The sequence below is a fragment of the Cupressus sempervirens genome, chromosome 9 (genome assembly GCF_028749045.1).
Source record: "Cupressus sempervirens isolate cs-2001-9-10 chromosome 9, ASM2874904v1, whole genome shotgun sequence".
NCBI classification, from domain to species: domain Eukaryota; kingdom Viridiplantae; phylum Streptophyta; class Pinopsida; order Cupressales; family Cupressaceae; genus Cupressus; species Cupressus sempervirens.
In genome coordinates, this window is record NC_143126.1 from 523,652,057 (window position 1) to 523,662,950 (window position 10,894).

The window sequence follows — 10,894 nt, forward strand, 5'->3', positions numbered from 1 at the left end:
AAGCATGTTAGGCATTTGTTTGGCAGTAAGGAGATAATTGAGCAAGAGAAAATATTTTGTGGATATAGTTCAATATGGTGGTCTTAAACAAGGGGTAGACCTCTTGCCCTTTTGTGGTTGTTCTGCAAGGAAATGGAATGAGAGGCATTATGAATTTCAAAGATATCCTTTGTGGGGGGTCCCTTAACCATGACTAGTTCTAAAAGAGAAGTTTGACTTACCCTTTTCCCACTAGAGAAGCTATTATCTGATAAAAGTAGTTGTTGGAAGTATTGCCATGAAGAAGGTTTGTTGCTTCATTGATTCTTAGACCTCTTGGTTGTTGTGGTCTAACTCCCCTTTATCTTATCAAAGCCAAATATATATACTTTGTTCTTACATCTAATCTTGAGATCATTGACCATCTAGACTCTATCTGGAACCTCCATCTTGATCCTACTGATTGGAAGAATGTCCTAGCTAATTTGTGGGCTAGACCTATTGAACCAAACATTTCTTTCTTTGTATAGAGATTTCTTTTGCACAAGTTTCCATTTAAGAAATTGGGTGGAGAGCCCAACACTTGCTCCATAAGTAAATAGTTTGAAATAATGAATCATGTCTTTTCGATTGTATCTTGGCCAAATAAGTTTGGAATTTATTTGGGCTAAAACTTGATAGTAATTTTTCAATTTATTGCTTTATTTATGGGATCATAGTTTATGGAAGAAAATGGTTTAATACTTTTTGGTCTATTTTTTCATCTATCTTACTTTGAACCATTTGGAAATTTAAGAATAATGATAAGGGTAAAGTTAGTTACCTTACCGAGTCTCTACAGAGACTCATATATACTAATGTTGCATTGCAATTTACAATGATGATCAAAATGAAAGAAAGAAAGCTCCTCCAACTTCTAGGATATGGGAAAAAAATTGTGGAAAAGAAGGAAGTAGCTCACAAGTACAATACTGTGATAGAGAAGGATGAATTTGGCATCACATTGGTTGAGTTGATCCAACAACTCAAATATAAATGCAAGTTAAAAGGAAAGGAACAGAGTAAGGGTGATCCCAATATTTTCTTGTATCAACCAATGTCCCCTATCAATATCACCACTTCTAGTTCTAGCAGTGAACTGGTCAACTATGTGATTGAAGATTCATATTTTGATTTCTACTTTTAATGTAATAGCTATGATGCACTTAACTTGCTAAAAATGTTCCAAAGTATTTCAAATTTTTTTATTATGGATGGGATTATTGTTTACATTAGTAGGATGAGGAGAGGGAGAAAGTAGGGTTTTGTGGGCCCCCACTTGTCAATACAAACCATTTTGTGTTTGGGGAGATAAGGAGTGAAAGAATGAAAGTTCTTGTGATTATTAGCCTCAGAAGAGGCATCTATTTTGGCATTGTGATTGACTTCTCCTACCCACAAAAAATCCACCTTCTCCCTAGTCTTGGTTCGATAAGGAACCTGTTGTGCAAACTTGGGATGGGAGTAATTGGTTGAATGTGTCTATGTGTAGAAATCAGATTGTCACCCAATCAGTTTTGGTTCTCCATGGTTACCTTGATATAAATTACTAGATTGCATAGTTGCTACCTTGATATGGAGCCAAATTAGATTAAGATTTTTGGTATTTTGATTCAAAAATCATGGAGACTTCTCCTTGGGATAATGATCCTAATGTAAAATTCATTGTTAACCTTATTTTTGAAATGACTAAAAAATCGAGTTTTCTTCCCTGATTCTTTCATGATTGAGTCCTTGAATCAAGTTTTGAATAAAATAAATATGAAGTGGCTAGCCCACGTATGTTGAAAAAAAAGAGAGTAGTTCTTTTCTTATGACATCCTTTATAATTCATTTGATATGCTTATGATTGATTGTGATTAGATATAATGATATTACATGAAGTTATGCAATTTGAATATGATTAGACTTGTTAGAGGAAAATTAATTTGTATGGATGTTACTTCATTTTTCATTTATTAGTAACTATATAGGAAAAAAAATACTCATACTCAAATGCATAAATATAACATCAAAAATCTATGCTAGAATTCATCCTAGAAAATGAAAAAAACAATCTCCCTTATGCCATGAGAACAAAATTGTACATGAAAACTTAACACTTGGTGAAAAAAACCCTTAAGAAATTTATCCTCTTAGAGCAAAAATGTTCTCTACCTTTTGTATGTAGAAGTTTTTAATCCTCATTTGGAATAAAGAATATACTTAAAAAAATTCCCTTTTAAATATTGAAAACCATTTAGAATAAGGGTTAAATAAATAAATATAAAATGCAACAACTATAAATATAAATGAAAAGAAAGAATACCATTCTATCCTGTCCAAGATAAACCCACTAAACTTCAATCTATAATTGTTCCTTTACCTTGCTGATGTCATCCCATTTAAACTCTTAAAACCTTCTCCACATGGGTTTGAAATGGGAGCAACCTTTAGAAAGATGCAGCCTAAGTCAACAAAAGGAGGAAGCACGCATTTAATTCTACATCCTCCAATTAAATTCACATTTACCTTTTTAAAAACTTCTCCCCAATCTACTCATGCATACATCCATGCATAGAAACCCATGCCACTTCATGCAAATTTTTATTGGGAATGCCACCCATGGGGAGGATAAGATGTTTTCCAGCATAGGTTGGAGTGCAAATACTCCTCCTCCAATCATGCTTCAAGGAAGTATAAAAACCTTAAGCAATGTTTTCCGTCTTATACCATGCATACCACATTACCTTGGGCTATGGTTTTATAGACTTGGGTCACATGTAGGGGATGTTGGGGACAGCCAAAAGAAAGTGGGAAGTATTTTAGTGAGTTAGGAGGTAGTTAGTGGGTGAGGTTAGTTAGTTAGTTGTAAGGGATAAGTGGTTAGTTGTAGGTTTAGTTAGTAATAGTTAGAAATAGTTAGTAATAGTTAGTTGTGGTAATATTAGTAATGTTTTAATGTGTGTGGGAATTAATTATGTATTTAGTGTTAGTATAGTAAGTAATTAGTTAGTTTAGTTAAGTTAATTTTTGTAGGTGTTAATATTAAAATTAGTGTTTGGTCATAAAGTAATGTCATTTTTGGCTTATTCAAATTATATTAAATGTTTAGACATGTTGTTATTAGATTAGGATTGTAGGTTTAATTGTTTTTGTTTTTGTTAATTAAATTTATTTAAGTGGTAAATGTTTACTTTATTTTTAAATAGCTTAATTATTTTTAAAATGAATGTGGTAGATTAATAATGTATTAAAGGGTTGCATTTTTTTTTAGTGGTAGTGGTATAGGGTTAAATGTAATACAATAGATGATGAAATTGATTAAATAACGAATGTTTAAATGTAATGATTTAATCATACACAATTAGTTATAAATCGAGATGAAGTGTCAAGGTATTGCTAGGGAAGCCTATGTATGCATTCCAACACACCTATAGTTTTAACTTGTAAATTGAATATTTTGAATCATGTGAAAACCTAATGTGACTTAGGTAATTAGTCGAGCATATCAATTCAACTGTGACCCAAGCTCCAAGGAACCTAATGCCTTTTCTGAATTATGATATCACTCTCTAACTAGATGTCAACTCTGCATCATGTTGAATCACAACTGGAATTCATTCCTATTCATCTCATAACCTTTTTAGGTGACATGTATTATTTTAGTGGATTGAATATCTTTTTTTTTTTTAAATGAGTTTTTCACCTGATATTTTGGGCATTACATTATGTGGGGTTTATGTGCTATGATGTTAAGTTTTATATGGTGGGTTGGGGTATTTGGTCTCACATAGTAGGCTAAGTTGGGTTTCATTAAATAGTATTGAACTCTTACTTTGTTTAAATTTTCATGGCATGCGATAGAACAATGTGGATGTTATTGGTTTATGCAAAAAATATTAGTAAGCTTTATTTATCACGTTTTTGGTCTCTTAACAGTTCATACTAGGACATGAAACTAAAAGTAATTGTAGCATGGGTTGGTGTTATTTCCCTACCTTATGAATTTCAAGAAAATGAAATAAGTTCTAGTTTAATATTGAAATAGTGAACTCACTTGATAAAGAAACTTTATTTGGATACATTAAAAATTAAAGATATATCAAAACAAATGTTGGAAGATATCAATTTGGAGTTATTTTATTTACATCTAATTTTTACTAACCTCAATGCCTACCACATAAAGCTCTCCCCAATAAACTAGATCCTAACCCTTGCACAAACTTTATTGTACCTTTATCTATATTCTTTTTTTTTTCATAAGACATTTTTTTGGTTTTAAGCATACATGCATTTTATTTTAGAAAAATCATCATCCATTTGGTTGTAATTCTATTTTTTTTAAATCAATTATTTACATCTATTTTCAATTGTGGATAAATCATGTTAATTTTTTTTTCATTTACTATAATTATTATCTGAATAATATATAAATGTAATTTTTGAATAAAACATTTTTGTTTCAATCTAATTACCTCTTAAATTTTACAATATAAACTATTAAATTTTTATTATTAAAATATTTTTTTATTATAATCAATAGTCTAACAATGGTGTTTACCCTTACACAACAACGACCCAAAGGAATCAAAGAGTAACAACAATACTAAAACAAGGGTGTTGCTTTTTTACAGTTCATAAATGATTTATTAAAAACATGTGAGTAGAATAGGTGTTATAAAAAGTAAAATAAAAAATACAAAATAAAAAGAAAACTAGCACAAAGGCTATTAGCCCTGCTCAAAATGGGAGGACTCCTCAAACACTTCTTGTTGAGAAGGGTGTGAGTTTGAAGAAAGATATTTCTTGTACCATTAGAAATATGTCTAAGAGATGGTGTCCATAGGATACCTCCATAATGAAACTTCATTTAGACATATGTCAATACAATGATTGAAGTGCTACAAATGTTGTACATTATTAGTTGAATCTTGGACCAAAGAAAAATTAAAAGACAAAGAATTCTTTACATAGCTAGAGGAGACCACCCCAATAAGAGTAGGAGTCATATCCATATGATATACAATAGGTGTATCACCTTAGCAACAAGAACTATTAGGAGTAACATCACACCAAACACAATTGGAGGGATCAATTGTGAGAAATTTGAAATATTTAACCATCCATTGCCAATCAAATTTGAAACATATATAACAATACAAAGGAAATAACACCAATATTTTATTCTTCAAGAAAACCCGATTAAGGGAAAAATCATGTGGTGGCAATCAAACCCACAAGATGATGTATTAGTACATATAAAACCAACTTAAAGTTCCAATGAGGAATGAACATGAATGTAGGCACACCCTTAGAGCTCATTGTTTTATTTCCAGTAGGAATCATATCCATATGATATATTGTAGGTGTATCACCTTAACAACAAGAATTGTTAGAAGTAACAACACACCAAACACAATTAGGGGATCAATTGTGAGAAATTTAAAACATTTAACCATCTACTACCAATGATATCTGTAACATATATAGCAATACAAAGAAAACAACACAAATACTTTATTCTTGAGGAAAACCTGAATAAGGGAAAAATCACAGTGGTGATCAAACCCACAAGATGATGTATTAGAACATATAAAACTAACTTAAAGTTCCAATGAGGAATGCACATGCATTTAGGCACACCCCTGGAGCTCATTGCTCTATTACAATAAGGGGAAAAACCCTATTTGGATAACAATCCGGTTATAATAAGGACAACAACCCAAAGACTAGTCACAAATTCACTATAGACAATAATCCACTAAGATGAATCGACCAAACACATCAACCATATTGACATAAATATTTTGAAGCACAATATTAGATACTCGTATCTCTTCTCTGATCTAGGATATGATCAAGCCTCACATCTACAAACTTGTATCCAACCACACATATCAAATTCACAAATGAATTCACTTACATATGCAAGCATCAAGCACATGTTAGATCGACCCAATATAGGATTTTTAGTATACAAATTTTTCCTACCATTAATATAGGAGCTTAAATTAACTCAAAATGTATAAAAAGAAAAATAATAAGCACATAAAGTTGGAGAAGTTATTACTAGATTAATAACTTTCCTTTGAATTTTAGATGTGCAACTCCCTATTAATAAGATGTGAAATGAATGAGATTATGGAATATCGCTTTTAGGGATGAAGGGAAACAACCATCTACCAATAGCCATGAAATAGATGTGAAAGCATGTAGATCATAAATCACATTTTCTAAAACATGTACACATAGCCATATGTAATAAAGAGATTAGAAAGAGAAAATGTAAATTTACACAAAAAGATCATAGCTCTACAAAAAAATCAAATAAATACACAAATTTATATTGCATATTGTCTCATAATAAAGTGAAATTATACCCTTTTCTCATATTTTTCCAGCTCCTTCAATTTATGAAATCTAGCACGAAGACTTCTCCAAAAAAGTGCAAATACATGATCTTCCTCTATACTCAACATGGTTTTTACAACATGATAAATCCTTTCCTTGCAACAATCTCAAAATTCATGCAACACTTTATCATCCATCCTAAGGATTTCAAAAATGGTGGGATTTGGTCTTTGCCCCTTTTTACAACTTTGTCGCTTTGCATGATGAACTAATATAGTCACCAATGCTACATATACAAAGATATTTAATAACATAGAGGAAAGAAATCACTAATCTTTCGTTTTCAATTCTCTAGTAGAGTCGCCAAAAATCTATTAGTGAATAGATGTCCTTCCAAGATAAACACATAAAATGACTCAAAATGCCCCAAAAGAAAGATGATCAACACTAACAGATGGGGAATTTAACTTTCCTCTGAATTTTAGAGGTACATTTCCCTCTTGATAAGATGTACAATGATTTTTTTTGGGATTATGCCTTTAACAAGAAGCAATCATCTACCCATAGCCATGGAATATATGTGAAAGTTTAAATTCAATAATGAATTTAGGAAAATAACTAACTAATCAATTCTCCTACATTAAAGAATAACGATTTGCAGAAAAAAATAATGAAAATTTATTTGAAACATATGCATATAGATCATAAATCACAAATTCTAAAACATACACTCACAACCATATGTAACAAAGAGAATAGAAAGAGCAATTGTAAGTTTATATAGAAAGAACACAACTGAAAAGAGATCAAATAAATATGCAAATTTGATTGCCTCTTGTCTCATAATAAGGTTGTCTTGAACTTTTTAAACTCTGGTTCAATAATTCTTTCAAATGTTATCTTTGCAAAATGGTGGCAAACAAGGTTATTCATCTTTAACCATAATTAGTGGGATAAGGGCTTGACTTTTAAAATTTTAATTGGTAACGTCATAGGTAGGTTAGTAAGGACTTGATAAAAAATGAATTATATAAACCAATGTGATCATGTATCTATCAACTAGAACACATATAGAATCCTTTACAATAATATTAAACATGCTAATACTCCAATAGATGATCCAAATAATCAAAACATGTTTCTTGACCAAGTCAGTTTGGAAATAAATTATCTTTCTTTGTCCAACAACCAAATTGATTTCCAAGTAAATAATTCTCAAGGAAATCTATAGAAACATAAGAATATATCTCCATGAAGTATCTTGAATCACACATTGTAAACTCACACCACCAAAACTTTACAAACCAAAAATCAAACCATTATAAAAGATAGTTCATAGTAAATTCCAAAAGTAACCAATCTTCATCAAAATATGTATAACTCAACCAAAACAACTTACCACCATATGCAACAGCAAACATAGAATGTAGACACTTAAGGGTTTGGTTGGTTTCTTGAATTGAATAACATCATAACTATCAAATTCTAGAAGTTTCAAATTTGGAAAACGGTTTTGTGAAGATGGTTGGGACCATTTGGTTCACTTGTAATTCATAATGAGAAGATACAGTTTCTTCTCCAAATGAAAATGTTAATTATAAAAGCATTGGCTATATAGATGATTTGTTTCTTGCATGATAGTCTTGCATCTACTTGTGATAATTATTTCACCCCGGTAGTGTCATCGAGAGGTGTTCTATACAATGGGAGCACAAATAGAAATCACACCACGAGAATATGACAAAAAGATTCTCCATCAATAAAAAAGAACTGGGAGTAATTAATTTTTTTAAATTAAATATACAATTATTAAATTATAAATAAAAAATCACCCCCAAAATAATAGCTGACTAAAATAATAGGAAGCCAAATGGAGATTGAAATAATAGCTCCCGGAAAAATAGGGGTGAAATAATTTCTTTCAATTTTTAAATATGAAACATATTCTTTTTGTTAAATATTTGTTTTCACACACATTCATGCTTATTTTTTGTGGCGAGTGGGGGAATTTGAAACAAATTCATGGAATGTCAAGAGACATCTCTTGAGGGATATGAGGAGCCTCTAATAGGTTATAAAACAAATGCTCCTCATTTCATTTTCAGTTTGTGTTTTTGCAGGGAGGAAGAGGTGGAGATTATTGGAGTAGATTGGACTTTTTGAAGAGGAGTAGATTAAAGTTTTGGAGCAATTTTTTTGTAGGTGAGATTTCTATTTTTATATTTTATATTTTATTTAGTTTTACATTTACATTTAGATTTAGTTATGTATTTAGATTTAGATATAGATTTAGTTTCAAAAATAGTTATACTATTCTACTTTGATTTAGATTTCAATTTCAATTTCAATTAGTTTCATCTTAGATTTAGAATTGCATTCAAAATTGTTTAGCCTTGCATGTTTGATTTAGATTTAGAATTCAAATTGCATTCAAAATCTATTCAATTTATATATTTGATAATACTTTTCATTTGCACATTTTTAATGTGCATGTTTCAATTTAGTTTTAGATTTGCATGTTTCATATTAGTTTTAGAGTTGCATATTTCAAAATAATTTTGGTTTTCATGTTTTAGATTTGTATGTTTCATAATAGTTTTATATTTGCATATTTCAAAATATTTATAATTTGATGTTTCATAATTAAATTTTATCATTAATGTGGATGGTAAGGTCGCCATATCAATAAAATTTATATTTACTAAAGCTAATAATTACTTTAAAATAGATGAATCATAAATTTAGTTTATATTTTGTCATTATTTAAATATTTTACGTAGTATATACAGATTTTTATCAATATTTATGTTTGAAAAGTGGAAGACAATGTCAGCATATTTCAAACATTACAATCTAAATGTTTCATTTGAAATAGTTTTGATTTTTATTTATCTTATTTTGAACATTATTCAATTTACGTTAATTATTAATACTGTTTTATTCTGATTATTTCCATATATTGATGTTTGCTTATAAGTTTGCAAGTTACTATTTGAGCTATGGATGTCTCAAATAGAGAATCAACCATTATTAATACTAACCTGACTACTTGAATGACCTCAAATGATTTGTTTGAGAGTGAGTTTGACAAATGCCTACAAATAATAAAAAAGTCATGTACAACTATAATTAAAGTTGTGGAGAATGCAATATTGCCAATTGGCTATTTTGAGGAAATGAAAGTAATAGAGATGAAAGTTGCAGAAAAATTCATGTGTGACACATCTGCAAAAGTGGATGGGTTTCCCACAATGATGAAAGAAGTCTTTCGCAATCATTGTTCAAATAGAAGTAGTAAAGGAATCCTAATCATTGAAGAATGTGACATGTAGTTATACCATTATAGAGATTTTATGTATATATAGTTCATTCTTGTCTCTAGTTTCAAAATTTTACTTCTAATTAGTTGTATTGGGAGTTTTGTTTCCCCATTGTTCTATGTAACTTTCATGAAGGAAAGAACAAGAAAAAATAAAAATTTTTTTGTACAAAATATTTCTTCAATGGATGTGGTTACTAAATATGTTAATTAAGAAGGAAAATCATAAGTCTAATAGATGTCCTTATTGATAGGAATATTAATTGATTTCATTTCTTAATCATTGCAATAAAACTTGCATTAACATTATTAAAAATTCAACAATATATAATGTTCTCACATCATCATGGAGAAATGATTTCCATAAAATTTATTCCTATATATTCTTTCACACTTTTTACATCATCTAAATAGTTGTGTTGGGACTTATAATTTCCCTTTCATAAACAAGATAGTTAATTTTCTTCTTCTATTCGAGTTATATTTAAAACCTATATCCCAAATTTGACAATAGTTGTACTCCAAATACTCCAACACTAGACCTAAATCTCATACTTCCTTTAACCATGTCTCTTATTTTAAGTGTAACATTTAACCACTTATTAACCCTATCCATAACACTAAGTGTCATATAAATGAAATTGTAAACATTAGATCCTAACTCTAACTCTTAATCTATATGTGACTATACTTTATATGGCTTAACCTAACCCTAAATGTACTACTAACTAGGAATAATATTATATTTTTTATAAGTGGGAATGCACGCGTGCGTGCACACACACATTATAAGAGAGATTAGGGGGTGCATCTAGACATGTGTGTGTGTGTGTGTGTGTGTGTGTGTGTGTGTGTGTGTGTGTGTGTGTGTGTGTGTGAGAGAGAGAGAGAGAGAGAGAGAGAGAGAGAGAGAGAGAGAGAGAGAGAGAGAGAGAGAGAGAGAGAGAGAGAGAGAGAGAGTGGGGAGGGAGAGAGATTACAGGGTGTAGTTAAAGACTAGAATTTAGAGAGTAAGGAGAGAAAGAGATATTAGGGGGTGTATCTTGAGATTTGGGGGGCAGAGAGGGGGAGAAAGAGAGCACCATAAAAAAGTTAATAACATGTGTCATAATAGCACTAACATCAACTATAATATTATTAGTAACCCAAAAATAACCTTAACAACAATAATAACACAAACCATAACTCTAACTCTAATTCTAAATTGAAATCAAACTCTAACGC